Source organism: Rhinolophus sinicus, linkage group LG07 (assembly GCF_036562045.2).
Source record: "Rhinolophus sinicus isolate RSC01 linkage group LG07, ASM3656204v1, whole genome shotgun sequence".
Taxonomy (NCBI): domain Eukaryota; kingdom Metazoa; phylum Chordata; class Mammalia; order Chiroptera; family Rhinolophidae; genus Rhinolophus; species Rhinolophus sinicus.
In genome coordinates this window covers 112,863,267-112,889,927 of record NC_133757.1, presented here as the reverse complement: position 1 = coordinate 112,889,927, position 26,661 = coordinate 112,863,267, and the positions used below count along the sequence as shown (strand labels likewise).

At 41.0% G+C, this 26,661-nt stretch overlaps 2 long non-coding RNA genes across 3 annotated transcripts in view; one reads left to right on the top strand and one right to left on the bottom strand.

The window, feature by feature from the left end:
• LOC141572755 (uncharacterized) overlaps positions 1 to 26,661 on the bottom strand; it is a 147,320-nt gene that overhangs the window by 6,614 nt on the left and 114,045 nt on the right. The gene's annotated exons all lie outside the window — the stretch shown is intronic.
• On the top strand, positions 694 to 26,102 carry LOC141572829 (uncharacterized). 2 transcript variants are annotated; one of them, XR_012498322.1, is made up of 3 exons: positions 694 to 1,024; positions 13,075 to 13,218; positions 25,868 to 26,102. It is a non-coding gene; the product is annotated as an uncharacterized LOC141572829 (long non-coding RNA). The 2 variants fall into 2 exon arrangements; XR_012498321.1 differs by lacking the exon at positions 25,868 to 26,102 and adding an exon at positions 21,004 to 21,617.

Here is a 26,661-nt window from a genome sequence, read left to right as displayed (position 1 = left end):
GAGGTAAGAAATCCTGTCCAACTCCTTCTTTGATTGGAGAACCATTATTTTAGGATAGAGTTTTCTCCCAATTGTACTCCAGAGGATATGCCAAAGGGAAAACACTTAGCAATCCTAAAACTTTTACCTCCTAAAATTTTAGATGGATTGCTTTTCAGAATGGTTTTCTAACCAACGTTATAGGAAATCTTCCAGTTGATAAAAGGTCTAATGTCTACATACTTCTTGTAAATTGAATGATGTTTTTCAAACAAATGGTTTGGAATATTTAACATATTGATTTTTCATAGAGATGGTATGCAGCATTTAACATACTGAACCCAAAGGAAGATTTTTTATTGTCCATGTACTATACGTATATGAAATTAACGTGTAATTCTCATTGATCAATACTGTAGGTTCCATGTCATGATTAATTCCAAGAACACTCGTTTCTGCATCTTCCGTGGAAACTACATTTCTCAGTTGCAAAAACATTCTAGGAGTTTTCAGGTTGTCGTTATCTTGCTCTTTTTCATGACAAAGTGCAAAGGATTCCTGAACAAACTGTCTGCACATTAAGAACTTCCTGTAACTACCACCGCAATCAAGACAGAAAACTGTTCTGTCACCATAAGGCTCCCTCCTGCTACCCCTTTAAAGCCACACCCACTTCCTCTCCCATCCATCCGCAACCCCTGGCAACCACGAGTCTTTATCTCTATAATTTTATTTTGAGAGGGTTATGTAAACGGGGTTATTCAGTATGTAACCTTTTTTTTCATCCCTCATCCTTCCCTCGCATTTCACCCTAGTTGTTGCATGTATCAATACTGCGTTCCTTTTATTGCTGAGTACTCTCCTTTGGCATGGATATGCCACAGTTTGTTGATCCATTCACCCACAGAAGGACAACTGGATAGTTCCCAGTTTGGGGCTCTTATGAATAAAGGTGTTATGAACCATCATGTACAAGTTTCTGCATGAACATAAATTTTCAAGTCTCTGTGGTAAATGCCCAGGAGTGCCGTTGCTGAATCATATGGTAAGTACACGTTTAATTTAAAAAGTAACTGTCGAATGTTTTTCAGAGTAGCTGTAGCATTTAACATTCCTACTAGCAATGTATGAGTGATCCAGTTTCTCTGCATTCTTCCCAGGATTTGGTGTAGTCATTATTTTTAATTTTAGCCATTCTGATGGATGCGTAGTGGTATCTCATTGTGGGTTTAATTTACATTTCCTTAAGGGCTAATGAGGTTGAACATAGTTTTATATGCTTACTTGCCATCTGCATGTTCCCTTTGGTGGAGTGTTTGTTCATGTCTTTGGCCCATTTTCTAATATGATTGTTTGTTTACCACTGTGCTTTGAGAATTCTTTATATTTTCTAGATAGAAGTCATTTGTCAGATATGCATTTTGCAAATATTTTCTCCCAAGTTGCAATTTGTCTTGTTATCCTCTTAAGAGAGTCTTCTGGAGAGCAAATGTTTTTAATTTTGATGAAGTCCAAATTATCAGTTTTTCTTTCTATGAATTTGTGTTTTTGGTATGAAGTTTAAGAATTCCGCCTAGCTCTAGGTCACAAAGATTTTCTCTTGTTTTTTTTTTTTAACTTTTATAGTTTTAAATGTAAGTCTGTGATTCATTTTTAACTAATTTAGTCACTTTGTATATAGCATTTGGTTCAGGTGGGTTTTTAAATTTTATTTTAATGGATATCCAATTGGTTCAGTCCAGTTTGTTGGAAAGACTGTCCTTCCTTTACTGAATTACTTTTGTACCTTTCTCACAAATAAGTTGAGCATATTTGTGTGGGTTCCTTTCTGGGTTCTCTATTCTGCTCCATTGATCTATGTGTCTATCCTTCCACCAATGCCACACAGTCTTGATTACATAGCTACATAAGTCTTGAAATCAGACTTCCACTTCATTCTTTTTTTGCAAAACTGTTATAGTTATTCTAGTTCCTTTGCTTTTTCATCTAAATTTTAGAATAATCTTAACTCTGTCTACAAAAACATTTTATTGGTGTTTTCATAGGAATCACATTAAACTTGTATATCAATTTGGGAAAATCGACATCTTTATTACGTTGAGTCTTCCAATCCATGAACACAGTATGTCTCTTCATTTATTCATCTTTGATCTCTTTCACCAGCATCTCATAATTTTCATCATACAGAGTCTATATGTTTCTATTAGATTTACTTAAATATTCAATATTCTTTGGAACAATTATACATGGTACTGCATTTTTTTTAAATTTAGGTTTCTACTTGTTTGCTATTAGTATACAGAAATGAAATTGATTTTGGCATGTCAATCTTGCTGCACTCACTTGTGAGTCCTGAAAGGCTTTGTCGTTGTTGTTTTTGGTGGATTACTTTGGATTATCTAGTTATATAATCACATTACCTGAAAATAGAGACAGTTTTATTTCTTTCATTCATCATATTGTATTTTTTAAAAGTTAAGTTCCATGCTTCTTTCAAGATACATAGCTTAAAAAGATTCTGAAAATTTGAAAAGAAAGAATGGAACAAGATATACCAGGCAAATACACACACACACATACACACACCAAATAGTATAGACTTACTAATATCAGAAAACATAGAATATAAGCATTAATAAAAATAAAAATGGGACACTATATAAATATCAATCCACCAAAAATACAATTATCATGAATTTCTACACAGCTAGCAACATGGTTTTGATATTAGGCAAGCAAAAAGTGACAATCATAAAGACAGTTTTGCAAAATACAGGGGGCTATTTGAACACATATTAAAAGTGAATTGATCAATAAGAATAAATTACAAGGAAATAAAATTTTGAAAAATAAAGTTATCAAGTTTGAGTTCATGTGCACGCGCACACACACCCCTAATATCCAACTAATACCTAGGACATACATTTTGATTTCAAGCACTAGTGGAACTTGTATAAAATGGACCATACAAAATGGTCCATTTATAAATTTCTAAGTAAAGTTACCATGTAGACCACAAACTATTGTCATGGTACATTTGAATTAGAAATCAACCATAAAAATAAAATCTAAAAAGCACACATGTTTGGAATATTAAAGATACACTTAATCCAGTGATTAAGAAAACAATCACAGTGGAAATAATAAAATATTTAGAAATGAACACTATGAAATTACCACCTGCAAAAAAAAACTAAGCTTGGGTAAAATGATATTTAAAGATAAATTGTAGTCTTAAATTCATTTATCAAAAAGAAAACTGAAAACAACTGATCTAGAAGAACAGAGTAAACCCAGGTAGAGTGAAAGGTGAAAAATAATAACAATTTTAAGAGCAGAAATTAATAATATTTAAAACAAATAAACAAGAGAAAGGCAAGCAAGTCTAAAACCTGCTCTTGTACACTATTTTAAGTCTAATCCTTTGATTAGGCGAGTCATTCACATGGTTCAAAATTAAAAATGTATGAACTGGTATGTAATTAAAAACTTTATTTCCATTTCTTTTGTCTGGCCATTCAATTTGTCTTTCACAGACAACCAATATTATCTTCTTTCTCATCGCTCCAGAGATAACTTTTGTTCATCGAGCCGGTATACATAGTATAGTGCTCCTGCTATCACTTCTGTTTTTTTTTTTTAAAGGAGGGCGCAGCTCACAGTGGCCCATGTGGGGATCGAATGGGCCACCTTGGTGTTATCAGCACCATGCTCTTACCTACTGAGCTAACGGGCCATCCTGTGCCACCATTTTTTTGGTTCAAATGGTAAACTGGATATATTTTCAGATCTTTAGCAAGATTGGGAGAGAGAGAGAGAGAGAGAGAGAGAGAGAGAGAGAGAGACAAATAATATTGGGAATGAAAAAGAGGACATGAGTATGATATGGCAGAGATCCTACACACAGTTATTAAATACTATGCCAATAATTTTTCACATGTATGTCAATAAACTGGAAAACCCAGATGAAGTAGATTATTTTTTATAAAAATATAAACTATCTGGATCAGTTATGGTCCAGTCATGAAAACAGAGCAACCGAGCCTCTGCTTATTGGTAGTCCAATAAAAGGAATTTAATGCTGGACATTCACTACAAAAGGAGAACTTCAAAGAGCAACAGCAGGTAGTGAGGCAACCCTGAGATTAATGCTGTCAGGAAGCTATGATACCACTAGGACCAGGGGCGAGTTGGTGTTACTGACAAGTAAGAACCAGGGTTACCGTTGGGAGCTGGATTTGTGGCAGGGACTGAGAGAAGCTAGACACCAGGGCAAAGCTGTTTCCTGGGAGCTGGAACTTCAGAAGAGACAGCCACTGCTGGAGGCAGAGGGGACAGGAGAGATGGCTTGGCTTCTCCCTTCCTCTTGCCCACTATCGGGCAGTGCTTATCAGTGACCCAAACTAGCTAACAAGGTAGGGATTCTCCGAAATGTGGTTTGCAGTAGGAAGGCAGAGAAATGATCTGAGAGCAAATAGGAAAGAAATGGCATCCTTAAAATTGACTCAAGAAGAAGAAGAAAAATAAATAACAACAATAAACCTGTTACCACTATAGCAATAGAATCTGCAAAGGATTATTCTCCATATCTTCCTTAACCTCCTCACGAACAAAAACCCTGGACCCAGACAGTTTTATAGGAAATACACAAATAATTCTAGGATTATATAAATTCTTTTAGATAACTGAAAAAGTTGAAAAGTTTTCTAATTCATTTTATACAGCGAGTATATCTTTGAAACTAAAACTAGAAAGGGAGAGCCTAAGAAAAGATAATATAACAATCGTATCTCATTAAAGAACATAGACAGAAAAATCCTAAGTAAAATAAGAAAAAACTGATTCAACATACATATATGTATAAATCTATATAAAGGATATATCATAATTAAATGGAGTTTTCCCATTATGTAAGGATGTTTCAACATCGTAAAATATCTGAATGTAATCAGCATTGCCAGATGGAAAGAGAAAAATCATTCTCAGCAGATGCAAAAGAAATTTGTTGGGATAAAATTAAATATTTAAGATTTTTTAAAAACAGTGAATTATAATATGAATAGAAGGGAATTCTCTTAATCTTATTTCTAGATTCACTGTTTCCACTCCATCATCTAATATTTTCTCCTCTACCAACTAAATCAGGTTATGATCTTCACCATTTCACTGCCAAATTTAATGGGAAATTGTCATTTTAGTTTCTCAGCAGCTTTTGACACAGGATCTCTCCCTCCTTCTTGCAATACTTTCTTCTCTTGGATACTATGACTTCTCCCCTGGTCTTTCCTCCTAGATCAGTGGTCACCCATAATCATTCTTACTGCATACCTCTGTGATATATAAAAGTTCAAGTTCCCTGGAGTTCAGCCCTCCATCCTCTTCATTTTCCGTCTTCTCTTTATGCTGGCCATCCTATGACCTCATTCATTCTTGGAACGATACATGCCAGGCACCCTCTGATGACAGCCAAAGGCAGACCCAGCTCCAAGCCCCTAGCTGACATCTTCATTGAATGTAAAATAAGTATCTCAAACTCAACTTGTCCAAAGCAGAACCTTTGGTTTCCCTTTTTCCCCTACCAACACACAACTTTTTCCTCTCCAGAAGCTTCCTAACTCCATTAAAATAATGTGAAGGCAACTCCATTATCAGTTGCCGAGGCCAAATATGTAGAATCATCCTGGACGGCTCTCTTTCCTTCCACCTCACAGCCAATCCATCATTCAAAATCTCATTGGTTTTATCTTCAGATATATCCTTAATCCAACCAGTTCTTACTACCTTCACAGCTACGAACACAGTCCAACCTAGTATAATCTCTTACGCATTTGATTGCAATGGCTTCCCACTGGTCTTTCAGCTTCCAACAGCAGCCAGAGAGAACTTACAACGTGATTCAATTCCAGTCATGTCCCTTCTTTCAATTCCCCAGTCTTCTGTTGGTACTCAGCGTAAATTTCAAACGTCTTGCCGTCACCTCACTGGCTCATGTCCTACTCTTCTTCTCCCTATTTGCTCCCTTCTAGTCACACTGCTCTTCATCTGCTTCTTGGACATACTAGGTTCCTGCCTAACACAGGCATTGCACGGACTGCCTTTCTTCCAGATCTTCACGTGACCAGGGATGCTCAGCCAGATCCCATTCAGAGCGTCTCACTACCTCACCTTCTAGACAGCCTGCAGTGGACGGTCTCTTCAGCCTTCTCTGCCGACAGCCACCTTGTTCGTGGTCATGCGACTTCCTGGGTATGGCTCAACAGAGGACAGTACATACAATACTAGGTTTGAGGAATACAATACAATACTAGGTTTGAGGAATACCTAATAGATGAAACATGCCCACAAAAAAAGCAGGATATAATATTACTTCAAATATATATATACACATATACATATACATGTATTAAAGGCCAGAAGAAACACTCCTAAATTTAAAAATGATATCTGAGAAGTTAGATGATCAGTGATTTTTCACTTTTTAATCTATTTCTCTATTTTCTAAATTGTATAACAAACATAAATTCTATGATCTGAAAAGGCTACTTTTTAATAAAGAAAGCACCTTCCTCTCTGCCCCTTCCTCATCTCAGCACTTCATCTCCCTGTCCAGTCCAGTTGGCACTAGACCACAGGGCACAGAGAGCTCCTGGGTTCCAATCCGCAGCAGGTAATTACAAAGCACCATTACAAATTTCCCCCTTGTCCGGACGCTCTTTTCAAACATGTAAGCAGGGTTAGATGACTGTGCAGGTCGACAAATAAGAAAATGTAGCGAAGGATCAGCACTTTATACCCTAATCTTGACCAAATATACATAAATATTCCTTATTATCCATCACCCCGGTTTTTGCCATTGCATCGTCCTGAACTGGTTTGTGACACGCACTGATAGCATTTGTTGCCCCGGGGAAGGGTTAAACTATATTAAAAAAAAAGGGGGGGGTAGATTAAATGAGGAAGAAAAATTATCTATGTCATAAAATATACATGCTATTTCTTATTCCTGTCCATTTGAGGCAACATATCCAATGTGCTACTAACATTTCTGTAATACAGTATCGTTGTTCCCTTTAATAATGTGTTAGTGTCTGTAACTCTCATTTGGACTTGGTGAATTACTGTTTTATTTAATGAAAAATACTGTACTTGATTTGTGTTTATTAATTTCTATGAATTTGGTATATGACATTTATGAAAGCTTAGGCACATAATTTCTCCTTTCTTTAATTTACAGCTGGGGAACTGTTTAAATATAATTTTTAATGAGGCATAAAATGCTTCCTGACACATTTGTTTTCTGAATTTCCAACATGCATATTTACCATTCTATATGATGAACAAACACTGTCTCGAATTGTGGAGCAAGAAAAATGTTACCTGTTTAGGATTCCTTTATTAAATCTTCGCTCTTGTATTTTGGTGGCGGCAGGCTGAGTTTCCTGGAGGTTGATAAGTTTAGTGCAATTGTGATCTGGTTCGCGCTAACTCAATTTGACAGGTAAGGCTTTGCAGGTGTAGCAATCATCAGCTGGGTGCAAAACCTCAGAACAAAGTCTAAAAATAGATGTCACTTTGGTAGTATTTTGGGGGGAATAGAATAAGTTAAATACCAGATGAAGTACATTTCTCAAAGAAAATTATTATTTCTTTGATTATTTCCTAAGTATGAAATAGCTTTTACAACAAAATAGGTATTTTTTCCTTCATATTTAATTTCTTTAAAATGATTCTATTTTTCCTATTCTGTGTTTTGGCTATATTAATTTGTAACTCCTTTGAAAAGCTGCAGATACTGTTCAGATAAGGTTCACTTACTCTAATATCTCCATTTGAGAATTTTCAAATAAACACATGCTTTATGTGGTATTTTTTTTTTCTTTCAGAATGTGGATCAAGTATTTATTTTGCTTTATTTTTAATCAGAACATATTTGAAAAAAAGATCACCAACTCTTTTATGAGCAATCAGTGAATAAAAATGGAGAGGCTGAAAGTGCTGCTCTTCTACTGACTTCTGTCATTAAAACAGATGTTCTCTATAACCTTGACCAAACAACTCCAGCCTCTAATCAGAAAGGAGCAGACTTGTTTGTGGATTTATGATAGATGTCTGTGCCAAAGCTTGGAAGGCTGTCTAGGACTGTGGGCTCTCACAGAATCATTTTTGAGATGAAATTTACCTTGTAATTCTTATTTTAATTTGTTTTCTATACTTTCACCTAAACACGTTTTTCTTTCTTTCTTTCTTTCTTTCTTTCTTTCTTTTTTATTTTTTTTTAAGAAAAGAGCCTCTTATTAATTGGATAGTTCAAATATATTCATCACAATTATGAGTAGCTATAGCTTTAAATATATGATGGACTTGCTGATGTCAGCAGCTAAAAACTAATGCTGCCGATATCAGCTGACAGGACACTAATTACTAGTTATGTGGCTGTTGCCTGCTTAAGGAGCTATTCCGTGAGTTATGATTTAGAAAAGCTGGAGCGCACAGGGCTGATTTGTGAAGAGATATCGAATATGGAAATACCACAGAAGTTCTCAGATTGATCCTCCTGACAGAGATCTGTCTAATTAGGAAGCATCTATTTTAATACTAAACCACACAAAAAGCCCCGCTGGAAAAGAAGAAGTTACAGGGAGACACAGAGCCGTCACTAGTTCGGCTGACAGCTAATGCAACCTAAGCATGTTTCCCAGCGTTGAATCAATAGCGGCGCCAGGAAAATTACGCCCTCACAGACCATCTATCTCGTCATATCAAGGGGGACGGTCTTCACAGGTGATCTGTGTGGAGAGCCCCCTTCCACCCCACTTGTCTGACTTTCGGAGCTGAGGCCTATCTGGAAGCGGGACACTGACTAACTTGCCACTGAGAAGCCAGCAGAACTGACAGGGTTCTGCCCTTGGGTGACGATGGAAGTCCCTCTCAGTGCTGAGGTCCAAGTGAGGCATGGTCATGGCGAGAGTGAGGACTTGTAGTTCAACGGAAGGGTTAGGTTGGTAAGTTCTGTTATTAGACCCCAGAGAGTCCGAGGACAAGAACATGTCACTGACTGTACTTTCTGTGTGTGCTCAAAACGGACTGACGGACTGACCCCAGAGAGATCTTTGAAAACAGCAACAACAATAACGACAAACTATAGCTTTCCTCTGAGGCTAAAAAAAAAAAAAAAAAAAAATCTGGGTGCTTATTTGGCAAATGTGAGAAGACACCAAACCTTCACTGAGGTGTCTTTCTCTGCGGATATTAAGGCTTTGTCCACCACTGGCTTAGAAACGTTTTTGTGCAAGTGATGCCGGGCGCGCAGGTGTGGGTCTCGGTCCTGACACCGCAGTGGGTTCTGATGGTTTCCCCTGTGTGTCCCGTTGGTATGTGGAGAGTTTTACAGAGCAGCCTGCTGAACAGGATGTTAATGAGTCACGCCCGCTCCCTGCCTTAATTTTGGCACAATCTCAATCTCCATGAAGAGAGAACAGAGGGGAGAAAGGTGTTTTGCAAACACTTGTTGGTGTTGATACATGTTTTATCGTTGCTGATCTATCCACAGAATAGGTAATAGGATGACAAATCATCAGAGGTTATTCCAGAAAGATCAACAAATTGATTCCATATATTTTTGAGTCTTAATTTCAGAATGTGAAACTGTAAGTAAAATGGAAACAGTTTGGCCATCATGCCAGACAGAACGGTGAGTGTTTGGCATCCAGCTTGAGAGCTGAAAGCGAGTGATATCCCCTTCTGTGCCTCAGGTTTCTCCCCAGGAAGTAGCTCCCTGTCTCCCACGGCTGTGGCGAGGATGAAAGGAATCACACCTACAACAATCCTAGCACGATGCTGGCTGGGCTCGACAGGCATTCTGTACCTGTTCCTTGCCTTCCCCGTGTCGTCTGAGTTTGTGTTCCCGCCACAGCTGACCATGACACAAGCATTCCAGGACGTGGATGTTCCAGAGTAGTAGAGAAGTAAAACCGGGATTGGGGAACAGCCAGGAAGGGCGTGTTATTAGGCTAGGCACCAGTGTGGGTGACTGGAACTTAATCCTTTAGGAATCAGTGCAACAAACACAGAGCCTTGAATTATCCCACGTGAGCAGGAAAGAGTGCTGAGGTGTATACGCATATACACCCACTCGCTGGTTGAAGGCTACTGGGAGGGGATAGAATAATTGTCAGATGATTCCAGCCGGCAGTGTGCCTTCTGCAGTTCTGGGGGGTGGGAGGAACCCTCAGCACCGAGATGCAGCTCTGGCAGCTGGAAGTCAGCTGTAGCACACTGAGATTTCCTAGGGGGGTGGGCAGGGCCATGCCAAACACGGTCGGGAGCACCATGACGTCTAACACACGGTCCTTCCCATCAAGAAGCCACTGATCTAATAAGGAAGATAGGACAGTTGAAACTTCAAAGGAAAACGTTTGTGATGCCGAGATGTCTGCCGTTTGGAGGAGCCATCGGCACCTGGATCTCCCCGGGTGGCACGTGCGAACTACACTGGGCCCCTGGCTCTTAGCTCTGCCTCTGACCTATCAGCATCCGGAAAGTGAATGCACAGGTGCTGCCAGACTCACATTAACCAAACCCAACGGTGTCTGAGTCAAAATTTGGAACGTCCATGTGTTGAGGTCCATTCTCCCATGAGGCTGTGCTCCATGAGAGACCAAATAATGATCATAAAGTGGATTCATCAGAGGAGCTTCAGAGAAATGGATGCTATGAAGAATCCCTCCTTAACAGAGAAAGCTTGAGGAACTCCTCTCTACTGAAGGGGTGGTTGTCCCAGTATGGTTGTTTAGAGGGAAATAGTTTGTCCCCAAGTCTCCATCTGGCTCTGCTGAGGGGGTTTGCTAGCTCTTTAATTTGTGGCTTCCAGAAAGGCAGGGCATACAATGGTTAAGAGTGAAGAATCCAGAGTCAGGATATCCCTGGTTCAAATCTTATCCCACCATTGTATTAGCTGTGTGACCTTGGTAGCTATTTAATGTCTCTGTGCCTCGGGTTTCTCATCCATAATGGTACCTATTTTGTAGAGTTGTGAGGATTAAATGTAATAATACACATTATGTGATACATACGTCCACAGTATTTGGCACAGAGTTAAGTATTAGTTATCATTGTAGCTGCTATCAAGAACCCCTTTTTAAGTTGACACAGTCTTCCTCTAGGTATGCTAATAGCTTCCAGCAAGTTTTACTTTGTTCTTGGAACCAGTTTATCCCATTACCGGGTCCTTACTTATAATTTTCCTAAAAGGTCTGTCATTTGTGTGTTGGGGAGGGGGAATGCCTCATTTCTCCTGCCATTTTCCTGATTATACATATAAATGCAAAAACAATTTCCCTGTAAAACAACTCGGGCAGGGCTCAGAAGATTGTCACAACCTGCAGGGGGGTTCACAGGCTCCCCAATGTCCAGAGTGGGAGCACTACAACTGCATTTGACTGATGCCTAAAGAAGTAGCCAGTCTAGAATTTTATGTTGGGACTGTATTTTCAAACGTTGCCCAACCGAGAACATCTTTAAGTGTTTGGCCCTGGAATGCACACTGGGAATCTGCCAAGCATGTCTCTCTTACAACTTTCAGGCAAAACAACAAATGAAAGCCACAGTCAGATTTAGCCTTGATAAGTGAATTATGTTCCTTGATGGACCCAAGACCCCAAACCATCCCGGAGGACAACAGGGCTCCTTGAAAAGTGAATGAAATGCATCAGTACGGAATGTACACATTGGAAACACTGTTAGAAAAGCTGTCAGCGGCAAGTGTGTTAGAAAGGATGGTGGACTCAAAGACCCCGCAGAGTCCAGCAGAATAATAGGATTCCTCGAAAAGTGGATTAAAAGTCTCACTGCAGAATGTGGACATCGAGAGAAGTGTAAGGATGTGGGTCAACAGCAAGTGTGAGAGAGGAAACAGGACTGGGGGTGACATGTTCAGGTTCTACAGACGGTGCCAAATAAATGTACACGTTTTAAGAAAGGAAAAACTATTAAAATTGTAAAACTTCATATAGACCAATAACAAAAGATGAATACAAATCACATTTGACTTCTGCAGTTACAAGAGGTGCTCAGAGTGGTTCCCATCAGCATCCAGACACTTCTGATTATGGTGAACTCCTGCTTGAGCATAGATAACATCTCTTAAAACATGTATACATTTTTTTAGCACTGCCCCCCTCCCCCAAATGAGTTGCTAATTAGCTGTGAGACTTTGGGAAGGTCATGTAACCTTTGTGGACTTGCCCAGGTTTGGCTAGTGGCTCTCTAAGCTGTATTCCAAGTCTAGTACTACTCTTTGATTCCAAATATTGAGAGAGAGATAAGCGGGAGAGCTGTTTCAGTTGGAAAACAAAAATTTCACTGTTCCTTAAAACTTTCCCCCCATCAATCCAGTCCCTGGCAAGAATTCTAAGTGTACTACAATGAAGCCAATTAACATTCCTGACTACTGCTCTGTCATAAATCATCGTTAACTCAGAGAACGATGATGGGGGAGTAGCTATAAGACATCTTTCTATAGATCGGTGTGTTCATATCCCACAAATCTGATTTCATAAAACCGGAGCCCCGTTCCATTCTTCAGACGCACAGTGGACCCTCCAGTGCACAGATAGAAAAGGTGCTGACAGATCAGTTAGGTGAGCAGCACGCACTGCCATTGCAGCTGAGAAATGTGGAGTCGTTGGTGACTCGATTGGAGCAGTCTGGGTGGAGAGAGGTGGGGACCGCCTGAGCAGAGCGGGCTTCAGGGAGAACGGGAGAAGAGAAACTACAGACAGTGGGAAGAGACAGTTCTTAAGTTTTGCTGTAAAGGGAAAGACATAAATGGAGGTGCAGTAGAAGTGAGGGTTTTTTGGTTTGTTTGTTTGTTTGTTTGTTTTTCAAATGGGGAAATGACAAATGCTTGTACACTGACGAGAACTATCTAGTAGAGAGGAAACACTTGATGACACTGGAGGAGAAAGGGGACACTTGCTGGGACAACGTCCTTGAGTAGTCAGAGAGGATGGGGTCTAAAGTTTGAGTACATGGGCACAGGCAAGTAGTGTTTGGATGTAGTGTTGGGAGAATCACTTCTGCTTTCTTGGGAAATAGGAAGCGATGCCAACAGCTGACAACAAAACGGGGGGAGAAGAAGTTGGAGGTTTGAAGAAACGGAAGACATGAACTGGCCACCTGGGAACATGACAAAATGATGGAACCAGAATGAGTGCCAGGCAATATCAAAGACTATTTGAGGTTAGTGGCCATGAACTTAAAGTCAAATCAGTCAACATGTTTAGCTGTTATTTTCTGGCCACATTTGGGTGTTTGTGTGGCCATGCCATTAGGGCATAAGCACCTAGTAGGTAGAGTTGCAATGTAACCGGGGTTTTGGTTTAGTCAAGTCAGTACAAGGGAGGGAGGCTCGAGGAGGCAAGTCTATCTGCAAGGGTATGATTAGAAAGACAGGCCATGGAATTCAAACTGGATGGGGAGGGGAGAGAGAGAGGAAGGTCTGGCTGACAAAATATTGTTGGAAGAGGTTGGGAATATAGGGCAGGTGCCAGCAAACTACAGCCCATGGACCCCCGGTTTTGTAATGTCCTACAGAGAGGTGTGCAGTTGGGCACGAGAGCCAGTGGGACTCACTCTTGAACCCTGTCACTGGTCACCTGAGGAATGGCAGACTTACTCTGAGCACACGTTCTTTATCTTCACTGGGGCTGAGATTTCTCCAGGCCAACAGGTACTCTTGGTTAGAATGCAACATTACAGAATGCAGGCTGAGTTAACATTGCATTCATTCCTCCTGTGAGACTGGGCGCTGCTTATCTGATTCTCCAATACAAATTTACTCATTCCAATTTCATACTGAAGCTTCATTAAACTGGATGACTTTCAGCCTGACCTTCAGTAATATTAGCTTAATTCTGCTTGATGACAAATACTACTAAACACCACCTATGTGCACTAACTTTAAATAATGAAGTTAAATATTCTAAGGCAGATGACTTGCTAATACACTTTGTTTTAATATTAAAATATACTTCCTACATACCCAGAGACTAGTGATTCAACTTGACCCTTGCACAAGTGGTCAGACCTGGGAAGAAGTCGTGACACACCCACAGCTTTCTTTCTTTCTTGTTTTAACAACAAAGGAATAAAATAAAAGGCCTTTCAAACAACAGAAAGTTGGATTGAAGCCGCATCTCTGCAAACATTTGCCATTTGTGACATTTAGGTCACAGCTTGCTCAAAGGACCTAAACTTGAGGATTGTCACACTGACCAGGCAGCACTTTTCCCTGATGTCAGAACTCCCTTCAGGGATGAGCTCGTGTTTCTGCCTCTCTAGGAATCCCTCTAATTCAGTGAGCTCTTTCGGGACTCCCTGTACATCCCTCCCAGAAGGACCACGGAACAGGCCGATTTGTTGGCATGCGTTACTCATAGTTACATGTTAAGTTAGATAATTTCATTTAAGCTGCCTAGAAGATTTTGTTGATAATAACCAGTCATTTTTCATTCATTCATTCATTTATTAAACTTTCATTAAGCAACTACTTTTTATTTTCTAGAATGGTGCTTAGCAAAGGGGATACCAAGCCGAGGAAGACATGGTCCATATCCTTGTTTCCAAAAAAGAGGGGAGGGCATGGTGGGGATGGATTCTGGAAGTCAAGAATCCATCCCCACCATGATTGCAGTCAAGGTTCTAGCAAATATTATTCCACAGATATTTTGTGAGCACTTAGACAAGAGAGCAGTGATTATTGGCAGTCAGTGGGCATCTCCCAGGGGTGCATTAAGCCTAACATAATTTTCTCTGTTGACAAGGTGGCTAGACTAGTGGATCAAGGAAATAAGGTGAGTCAGGTGGCTTACGTAGCATTTGAGTCTTTCATGTTTTCTGTGTGGACTTACAGAAAGATGAATATTAAAAGGATGGGTGGATTCTCAGCTACTTAATTCCTTCTTCCTTTTTATTCATTCATTCAACAAATGTTTACGGTGCCAAACAAACAATGTGTCGGGTACTCTGTTAAGCGGTGGGGATGTACAGGTGATCCCTGCCTGCGTGAAGCTTACTTACCACCTCTGGCAGGAACGAGAGACGGACTATGAGACATAGACACCACGAAGTGGGTGGGGGCAGGGGCATCACCACGAATATTGATTCATGAATTAGTGCAACTCCCAAAGGAAGCTTCTAGTGGTGGGGGCGGCAGACTTAGACTTCCAAGTTTTATCATAATTGGATGAAAATATAGAAAATATTATAACATTTGGGGGGAGAATTCATTTATGCCCATGTGTTAAAGAACATGCAAAATCAGCCTCAAATATATTAAAAGTACTAAATAATTCAAATTGTATGAAAGTCTGGTAGAAGCTAGAATAGAATGTAGCTCTGTGGAGGAATGTTCTCAGCCATAAAGCAACATAAACAAGCTCAACAGAAAAGGCTGACAAACGACAGGTGTGGGTAAGCAGACTTTTAAAAATACCCACACAATGCAAAATCACATCCCTAGCATTAAAAGGCAAAGAATCAGGCCGTGGAAAAGATTTGCATCAAATATGACAGAATAATATCTATAATACATAAAAAAAACTGGATTCAGATTTATAAGAAAATACATGATGAATAGAAACAATAATTCACCAAAGAGGAAACACAATGTGCTTAAAAGTCATGTTTGCAGGAAGAAAGTTCATCCTTTTTTGGGGGGTGGCCACGGGCAGGGCGGGGGGAAGGAGTCCCAGGGTGTCTGGGTGTGGTCATCCCACGGACCTCCTTTATCATGGACAGAGGGCACTCAGCAGAGAGTCCCCACCAACAGGAGAGATGGCACCTCTCCCGGGTGCCTTCCCTCCCAACCTTTGTGCTGCCCTAGGAGCCTTGGTATCTTCCTCTCACGGTGTTTGGTACTTGGTGTTCTATGCTATGTGCAGATCTCTGTCTGCTAGACGGAAAGCATCTTGAGTGCAAGAACCATAGCATGTATCTTTGTATTCCCGGCACCTTGTGAGGGCCAATACTCGAAATAAGTGGCATGCACATTCTTGATCCAGGGACAGTGGGTCATGGGGAAGCCACGGGATGATTTGAACACAGCAAAATAGTAACAACATGGCCCAGCCTCCACACCTCCGTGCTGTGAGTCTAATACTAGCCCTTGGAGCTCCTGGATGCAGCAAAATGTTGCCTCTCGCCAGACATCTCCTCCTCATTAGGAAGAGTTAAGAGGTGGCACCAAAATTTTGCACAGTCCTGGTAAGACCTGCACCCTTCCCTCCATCCTCTCCAAACACGGGCAGCCTCCGTGGCATTGTTTGCCTTGAGACCATGCTGACCAACTCCGCCATGGTCTTTATTTCCGTTTATGTCAATCACTGTGGAACCACTCTCTCCTCTTGCCCCTTCAGGTGGCAACAGCTCCTGTTCTTTGCTAGTCCCTGGGCATGATGTCATCCTTTGTCAGTTTTCTTAACTTCTGGTTGTATTTGCAATAATCCCTTTATTAAGCTCTTTTCAGTTACCCAGTTCGAGTACGCCATCTGTTTCCTGCTGGGATTTTGACTGATACATTGCTGAATAATTCGTTGTTGGATGAATAAATGACTTTGAATCTCTGTAAGAAAACCAAGATCACCAGGAAGTATTCTTTGCAGCAAAGCTGGTAGCTGTGGGGCTGGTGGGAATGCTCCTCATTTTGATCATCTGACTCTGGAAGCAGAGAAAGGAGGAGAAACTACCTCTCAAATAAGACAGAGGACATGGGGGCAATCATGGGGGGAGGAGGGCACTGAGACCCAGGCCCTGAGGCATGGAGCCATCAGGGGAGCTACAGAAAAGGAGACACCACCGGGGAAACACTTCAGGAGACCCAGGGAAGGGGCAGGGTGGCCTGGCAGGCTGTGATGTGACAATTCTAGAGGTGGAGGCTGGGCCAGAGAAATACTGCCTGCCCTCTCCCTTCCTCCTACTGCCCCGCCCACTGCTTCCTTGTGGCCTCAATGAGCATGGGCGGCAGCAGTTATCAGAGAAAGGAAAATGAGAGCAACCTGGATCAGATTCCCTCTGTAAAACCAGCAGTTATATAACTGGTGAAACGAATATACCCATGGACTTTGGTAACCTTATAAATCAATGCCACTCTTTCAGGAAGCTCCATGGCAATATGTATTACATTTGAAATAACGCTTTGTATCTTGTGAGCCTCCATGTTCATCCTAAAGAAAGTATAGGAAGACACTTTGCTTCCTGTCAATACAGCACCACTCCTAGGGTTAGATGTGCATAATATATGACATTCGGTGAAAAGGTTCAATAAAACATACAGGTATATGGACAATGGGCAGAGATATAAAACAAGTATGCATATAGGCAAAATTTGAAGAGAATAAGCAGAAATGAAAACAGTATCAAAGAATGCATGACATTTAAATTATTTTTTTCGAAAATTCTTGAATGTTTAAACATCTATAACATTTTTACACTCTAGTGTAAAAAGAGAAAACAAATGTTTTCTAAATTTGAAGTGAACCCCACCAGGAGGGTTCACGTCCCTCAGACGCCTATAACCCTCCAGCCCCGATGGTTTCCTTGTGCAATGAAAACACCGTGCAAATCCCCTCACATGGTCTTCCGGACATGTCAGGCCTCTGCCACCCCTCGGATCTCATGTCTTGACTCTCTGTTCCTTGTCCACTGTGCTCCAGCCCCTAGGGACTCTATGTCCCAGGCAAACACCAAGCTTATTCCTGCTTTCGTCTTCGCTCCTGCTGTTCTCTGGATCTAGAATGTGTTTCCTTCAGATCTTCATATGTCCGACTTTTCTCATTATTTAGTTATCACATCAAATGTCGCCTTTTTAGAGAGACTGTAGAGACATTGTCTGTTATCTGCCTGACAACGGAACACCTCTGACTCCCACCATTGGGACTCCCACCATTGGGACTCCTGGGGGCCAGGTGTTCTCTTTCCCGACCTGTGAGAACTAAGTCATGGGCACATGATTTGAATGCAGCCAATCGTTCCTGACCCTGGGTTTCAAATCTCAAGAGAGTGACGCACAGGGGCAGGGGCAGTTTTTAGGCAGCTCTGGTGCCATGAGAGTCCAGTAGGACATTTTCAGTATCTAAGGTCAGTGGAGCTCATCCCGGCGATGGCATCCAGCGGTGGTGCCATTAGCAGCGGCCCTGGCACGTCAGTGTGAGGTGCTTTGCAGACGACCGTGTCAGTTTATCTTCGTTGTGCTTTGCTTCCCTTGGGTCCTATGGAAACTGGTTCTGCTGCTGAGGTGTCAGTGCCGTTAGCTACCTGGAACTCTTCCCCAAAATGTCTTTTCAGCTTACGTGAAGCAAGTTGTCTTCTATTGTTTGCAACCAGGAACCCATACACAGAACTTCCCTGAAAACTTAAATTAAAGCAGCTATTCCCTGACCCTGGTTATTCTCTACCACAGTACTCAGTTTTGTTTTCTTCACAGCATGCGGCACTATCGGAAATAATTCGTTTGTGTGTCTGTTTTTAATCTGTTTATTGTGTGTTCCTCCCAAAATGTCAGCTCTGTGAGAAGAAGAACAGTGTTTGTATTCCTTGTATCATCTAGAACAATGCTGGGCACATAATTGGCACTGATAAATATCATTTACTAAATGAGATAGTAGAATGCATGGCAGAAACAAGATTCAAAATACCTAAGAACCAAATTTAATATGAAGAGAATTGATAGAATAAATATGAGAGCTGACTTTACGTTGCTGAATCAATCACATAAGTACCAGATCAGGAAGGCCTTACTTTTCAGGAATTTGAATGTTAAAAAATGAAAAACCCATAGGTTATGATAGGCTGAAAGCTCAGTAAAACATGGCTTCTAAAAAGGGTCAGAGTCCTCTTAGTCTATACTATAAGGGATTTCTTCTTCCGACCGAGATGAGTTAACAAGAACCAGATTTTCCTTCTCACTTTAAACAATTACAAACACTGGATAAAATGTGTGAAACCATGTGTTTTTAGACATGGGACAACAAGTAGCACAGGAAATTGATCCCTGACAGAAGGGAAACAAACAAATGATCCTTACAATTGCCCAGTGTACTGCCTGGATAGTTCTGGCCACATACAGGGAGGGGGAACCGAGGCAGGGCCTGGCAATCTCCTTAAGTGGAGGAGATGGAGTTGGGGGTTCAAGGAGGTCAAGGCAGCTAACATTCATTGGGCAGCGTATCAGAGAGAAGAGAGTGGCACAGAGAGAGAATCACAGAGCTCAGCGGTGTGTGCTCCTTGAGTCCTCAGCTAAACCCTGACTGGTGCACGTGTGTGAGAAAATACCCTGAGACTAGGAAAAGAACCATCCAGAGCACAGGGAACAATGTGTAGAGATCACACAGGACTGGGAATAGTTTGTGGTTTCACCAATTAGAGTGGGGAAACCTCACAGTACATGGGGCACCATAGAATACTCAGTGGTATTGCTTCAATAGATTAATTAATCCTAAACTAAAGACATGGAATTGAGTTTAGAGCCTTCTCACAAAGAAAACTCCAGGCCCTGGTAGCTTCACGGGTGAATCTATCTGTCAAATATTTAAAGTAAAATTCATACCAATGCTAAATTTTTTTTTTAATGAGCCTAACGACTTCTTTGTTATCAACATGTTCTTTTAATAAAATTTATTGAGGTGACAATGGTTAGTAAAATTACACAGGTTTCAAGTGTGCATTCCTATAATACATTATGTGTATATCACAACAAGTGTTGGTGAGGTTGTGGAGAAACAGGATCCCTCCTACACTATTGGTGGGAATGTAAATTAGTACAGCCGCTATGGAAAACAGTTTGGAGGTTTCTCAAAAAATTAAGAATGGAATTACCATATGACCCAGCAATCCCTCTCCTGGGTATCCACCCCAAAAATCTGAAAACATGTATCCGTAAAGATATATGTACTCCGATGTTGAAGCATTATTTACAGTAGCCAAGACATGGAAACAACCAAAGTGTCCTTCGATAGATGATTGGTTAAAATTTTTTTTTGCAGAAAATGAAAGAGTTCCCAACGCATTTCATGACTCTAGTATTAACCTGATATCAAAACCAGACAAGTACATTGCAAGAGAGGAAACTGTAGACTAATATCCCTCATGAAAATAGACTTTAAAATTCTTTTTTTTTAACTTTAAAGTTCTTAATAAAAGTTTAACAAATTGAATCCAATAACATACAGAAAAGATAACACATCATGATCAAGTGGAGCTTATCCTAGGAATGCCAAGTTGCTTTAAAATACAAAAATCAGTGTAATCCGCCATATTGACAGACTACAACAAAAAGAAAAGAAAAACCATATGATCACTGCATAGATGCAGAAGCAGAAGACACCAGTTCACAGCACGGGGGAAATGCCACAAATACGCCAAGGGAACTAGAGTGGAGACAGGGAAATTCTGCTGATACGCGTTTCTCCTAGAAGAACCTTTTCCTTGACTATCAAGAGGATCCTTAGTAGCTTTCCTACAAGTTTCCCTTTTCTGCTTACGGGAGTTGGAGTTGGATTTGTGGGTCCTACACAATATTCTCTGGAGGTGTTAGAACACAGGGCAGCCAACCACCACCTGGCCTTCGTTCATACAAAACAGAGGGGCTGTGATGAGGGAGTTTTAAGGAATGAGAGAGGAGACTTTTAGAAATGGCTAAATCCGGCTCTCCAACAGTCAGCCTGAGCACAAAGGACAGAAGCCAGGGGTTCTGCCCCAAAGAGGAGCAGGCTGGGGCCTCTCGGGCGCAGGAGACAGTGTACAGGGTGTGAAGCAACTGCCTTTGGGGAACTAGAAGCATTGTTATCACTCCAAGCTGCCTGGCTCAACCTGCCCTGTCCTGTCAGGCAGAAAGATTATCCAGTCATGGGAGGAGGCAAGTACTGTTTTTTTCTACTAAAGGCTCCTTGGGACACCATATAATTACAGGATGCAATGGACATTTACAAGTTATTCTGTAATATACTCATTCGTACTTTCATTTTTTAGGCATCACTAAGGGAAAATAAAGAGGCTCCAATGCAAGGAGGAGGGTCTGGAACTCATGAGCACAACAAACAGACTGAGGGTTGTTGCCGCGGGTAGGAGACCAGAGGAGCAGGATGCAGCGGCCACAGGAGCCACTTCAATACCACGGAACTAGGAATGGACCTGCGTGAATGGACCACAGCTTGTGGCCACTCCTTTTCCATGGTTAGTGAAGGACTGGCTACAGTAACACTTGAGTGGCACATAGGTCTTTCTCCCAATCTCCACGCCATCTTTAGAGAAGCAGTGAGTGTGGGTGAGGGCTGGGAAGGGGGCACTACAGCAAATTAGAGGCTCACTCATGAAGAGACAAGGCAAGAAGAAAGGACGTGGCCTTTCCATCAGCCTCAGGAGCCTGCGGCACAGCTGGCCACTGAGTTCACACGGCTCTCGCAGCCGAGAAGCAGCTGCACGGCCATGGACTCCAGTTCCCTTTGCACCTACATGTGGCCATCAGAATGACTGTCACGGGAACAGGAAGACAAGGGAGCTATGTGACTTCCAGGCCAGAATTCTTTTTTTTTTAAAATCATACACTCAGCTCTCATATTTTAATATCCTGCATGTTCTTATTTAATAATGCCCAGCTATATAGGTAGAGGAAATTCATTCCATTACTACTTCTATGATGGTATAATAAAGAACTTCAAACAATTGTATACCTTTATTATATTAGATTTGACTGTAAAGTATGGCATATATTTTTAAGTTACTACTAATAACTTTCAAAAAGTACACACACACACACACACACATTCCTCAACTAACAAAGATGCATGGAATTCCAACAAAATACAAATAACTTCCATTGAAGATAAACTCACACACAAAAATTACAAATCACATAAAGGCAACAATTCGTTGTGAAAAAAGAGTCGGAAAAAAACATCAAAGAGGAACATGAGATAATGCAATGATCTGAAAGAGACAATAAATTAGCAACATTTAAAGAGATAACATTTGGAATAGAAACCATAAGGAAAGAAAATAACCTATGGAAGGGGACATAAAAAATTAATGGGAGGGAAGGAAATGAAGATAAGAGGAAGGGACATTTTCAGTTAATTCAAAAAGTACCATGTTAGGTGCAGATAGAGCGATGAACAAGACATAAGAAGACAGGAAGAATAAAAAAGTACAGAGGATGAGGGGATGAGGAAGATGGGGAGAAAACTTAGCACTGTTTCTTGGCACCTAAGACACATTTACTTCTTGCCGAAAAGTAAAAAAAATATAACATTTCACCAAAACAGATGAACTGTTTAAGGCCCTGAGGTCTAAGAAAAATTTATTTGGGGAGCATTTTTATGTAAGTTTAACTGAGTAATATTGTAAACTCTGTCCTCAACAATAGATTTACCAAAAATGCAGACGGTTCACATTTGGCTTTTGCCTGATCAGCCCTTGATGAAAGCTGAGGATGTGACTTAAATCATAAAAAAAAAAAAAAAAAAAATCCTCCAGAAAGTAAAGATGATAACGGTATGGTTTTAGGATGACAAAGCTTACTGGAGGAAAAAATGAAAACTTAAAAACAATGACATCACGTAATAATGTATATATTATGAAAATATCAAAACTTTGGAATAATGGAGAAAATAGTCCAATTCTGGCTTTCTCAACCTTGGCACTGCTGCCATTTTGTTCTGGATAATTAAGTGTTGTAGAGAGTGGCCCTGGGCACTTAGGATGACTCACAGCCTCTCTGGCCTCTGCCCAGGAGATGCAGTAACATCCCCCATCTTCCCCCACCCCCTCCATCCCTTTTGGCTAGTTGTAACAAACAAAAATATCTCTAGGTACTGTCAAAACTCCTCCGGGGACAAAAATCAACTCTTCTTGGGAACCACTGTTATAATCATACCAAGTAAATACAATTTCTTTTATATTTGAGTAGTCCCTTGCAATCTTTTTCATGTTAGACATATGGGGTGCCAAAGCAATGTATACAAGTGGACACTTAGGTCAACGTTGCTCAGGCAGTAGTTTGCTGTAATCAGAAGTGCCTGGACGCTGATGGGAACCTCTTTGAGCATTTCTTGTAACTGCAGAAGTCAAGTGTGACTTGTATTCATCTTTTGTTATTGGCATATATTGAGTATTACAATTTTAATACAGTTTTTTCCTTTCTTAAAAATGTGTACACATGTTTTTGGCACCCTTGTATATGTATACATTGATTATACCCTGTTTTTCCATTTGAAGAATGTTGTCGATGACTAGAGCAGACTCCGGGCATTTGAGAAGGATGCCACAGACATTTGTAAATCCCCACAGAGGCAAATACCCCTTTATCACATAACGTGTCTCACTATTCTGCTTGAGAATGAAGAGACAACAGTGAAACTGCCCTAACACTCAGCTCAGGAGCAGGCGACAAGGTTCATTCAGTAGCTCAAGTACCTGGTGTCTCCAACCTTGCAGCTCACTTTAATCAAATCTGTCTTAGCTGAACTCCACATCATATAGGCCAAGGGGCCCTGGGGTCTCGCCAGAGTAATCCGAGCAGTGAATCCAAGGCTTCAAACGCCAAGGGACTGCTGTGGCTGTCAGGACCTGTGCTGCACACACACGGCCGTCCTTGGAAGTACCGTGGACGTCCACGAGCTGTGCAGTGTTAAAGCCTCACAGGGCATTTGTTTATGCCGCATAAGGCCAAAGCCTACATATTTCTCAAGTGGTTTGTTTAGTGGATAAAAATATTTCAAAAACATAGGAAATGGAGTAGACGGGTGACGATAAAAAAAATACAGATGCAAATTTAGAGGTTGGTGTGTAAGATGGACACACCAGTTGATGCTCCACGTCATCTCCATGGCCCCGACAGCTCACCCAGCTATGACCCAGCCTGGGGCCCACAGAACCAGCCTGGGAAACCTGCCTTCTGCACTGATGAGCAAACCCTTTCTGCTCTAGGATGAGCTCGGTGGGCCGCTGAGATTCGGGACCTTAGAGATGACCTAAACACAAGGTCAGCAGTGCCATCACTGGAAACACTCTCGGGTGGGGACGCAGCATGCTATAATGAGGACTGGATCAGGAGGAAGACCATCTCGGTCCTGATAAGGACGTGGCCCCTGGCGCCCTCACCTCCCTGAGCAGTCATTTAATGCCTGCCAAGTCCAGGTGCGCCACGGAGCCAACGCTACCTGGGACGCCTGCTGGGTTGTGCGAAATAGATAAAAACAAAGAGCGTGAAAGCACTTTGGGAACTTCAAAGTACAAGGCATTTTGGCAAATTCGTCTCCTCACTAAACGTTCCAAGGCTCCACAAAGGGACAGAAAGCAAGTTCTGACCATAGCTTTCCACACAGCCAGCATCGCACGGCAGTTTGTGACGCTGTTTTTCTCTGAGGCCTTACAAGGCCAGAAGCGAGGGTGCACGGAAGACTTGGGGATTAAATCAGAATGTATTTGTCTTTGTAGTCACACTCAGAGGTTAAAACGAGATGATGAAATATCAGGAAAAACTGTTTACAAAGTTTTCAAATCATTCAAGCCTTTAGTCCGTCCTTGTTTTCACTTCCCATTGCCTAATACTTGGCGATGCAGAGGAGAGAGAAAATCACTGGATTTTGTACCTTTCTGCCCCTAACAAAGTCTCCTCATCTCTCTAGATCTCAATTCCCTCACTTGTCAAACTGGAAATTTGGGGCATGACTACGTTCTATGCTGTGGTGAGGATTAAATGCAACAATATGCTTGTGTGACATAAAGTACAAAGCCTTTTGCAAACACCAGATTATTACTTGGCAAATTTATTGCTTATTATCAGCTCCATTGCTACTTATTGTAAAGATGGGTGAAGCAGGTCAGAGAAACTAGCAAATAAAAAAAAAATGTGAGAATTGCCTATAGATTTTCAAAATGCGTATCATTTAGCCTCTCTCACCATAAATTGAAATTTAGCTGTAAATTGAAGTTCTATTCTACTGCTATGAAAAGGAAATGTCTACACATCAACATGAATGAATCCCAACATATTTTCTGCAAAAATAAAAGTCTCGAAAGAATACATAGAATATATTTCCAATTATATAAAATTCAGGGAAACACACAAACAATAAACTTAGTATTATGCACTTATGTGGTAAAATTATAAATGAAAATGAAGGAGAGGGAACGTGTTGAGGAGGATCTTAAAAGTTACAACAATGTATTTCTTTAGCTACACAGTTGGTACAAGTATGATCATTTTGTTACTTTCATTTAAACTATAGATTAAATAGTGATAATTTTAAAATAGTCTAATAAGAATACAGTTATTTACGCTACATATATAATGTATGTATATATACAATATTATATATACATATACACACACACACTCAATATATCTGGTACAATCCATAAGAAATTTTTAAAGATTCTCCATGTCTCTAGAATCATACTAGAATAAAATCTTATTGATATAAATTATATTGATATAATTCTTCTTTTTAGAATTATATCAGAAGAATATGATATATGTGAGAAGGCTGCCCAGACCTTTGGTTTGTGTTCTCTTGGTTTGCTGTTCATGGCTCAGTTTGGAGCATCAGTGAAACCTCAGCTTGCACCAGTCTCCCCCTCCCTGCCTGTGCCCTTCCCGTTATGGACTTCTCAGTTTCTCCCCTCTGCCCTGCCTTTCCTGCCTGCCGGAGGCAGGCTTTGCATTCCAGAAGGCACTCCCTCCCCAGCCTCCTCCTTTGGGTTTCAGTTTAAGCATCATTTCTTTTAGGAAGACTTTGGACTCCTCTCCCGTGAAAAGCTTCCAGAGCATCTTGTATGTCCTCTTCCTAATATTCATCACACTTGAAAATATGTACTTTCTGTCTCCCAACAGACTGTGACCCCGAGGAGAGCAACACCACATCTGTCTGGCCTCCTGCTGAATCACCAGTGCTTAACCCAGGCGTCTAGTAGGCATGCAACAATAAGCTGAGTGAGTGAATAGGGGGAGGCACGGTTGGCAAAGCCAGCGGATTCCCACTGGCAGTTATGAATATGAAATTATAAAGCAAATTTTATCAGCTACATTTTGGGCACGGCTTCATCTACTCTTTTCTAAGAGTCTGATGACCAATTAGAACCAGCTCTACACAGTCGAAAGAATTGTCAGTGAGATTTAGCTTTATTGTATTTAATCTGGTCTAGCAATTGCTTCATACTGATTGTAATAGTTGGGACTGGCATGGTGATGTCACTTTAAATGCCTCTATGAGATCTTTCTTTCATTGCTCTGCAAGGAACAGTAGCAAATTCCTCTCCGAGAGGGGCACAGGATAATGCATTATCTGAGTTATCCCGGTTCAATCAAAAAGTGCGGGAAGGAGCCACATAATTCATCTCGACAGCAATCACCATGGAGTTACGCAGGTCTCTCATGTAGGTGATGAAACAGCCAAATTCCCTGACAGTGGTGAATTACTCCTCATGTCACTAATAGCGATGCCAAAAGAAGTGTCAAGGCCACAGACATGGAGAATGAGGGGCTCTTCAAACTGCATGAGTACAAATTTCATATGTTTTATTGCTTTCTTTTAATCTTGATCATTGAGGTTTTAAAATGAAATTACAGGGATGCTAAGCCCAGCCCGTGGCGAGCGTGATTCATTTCTACTTGGCAACAGTGTGAGT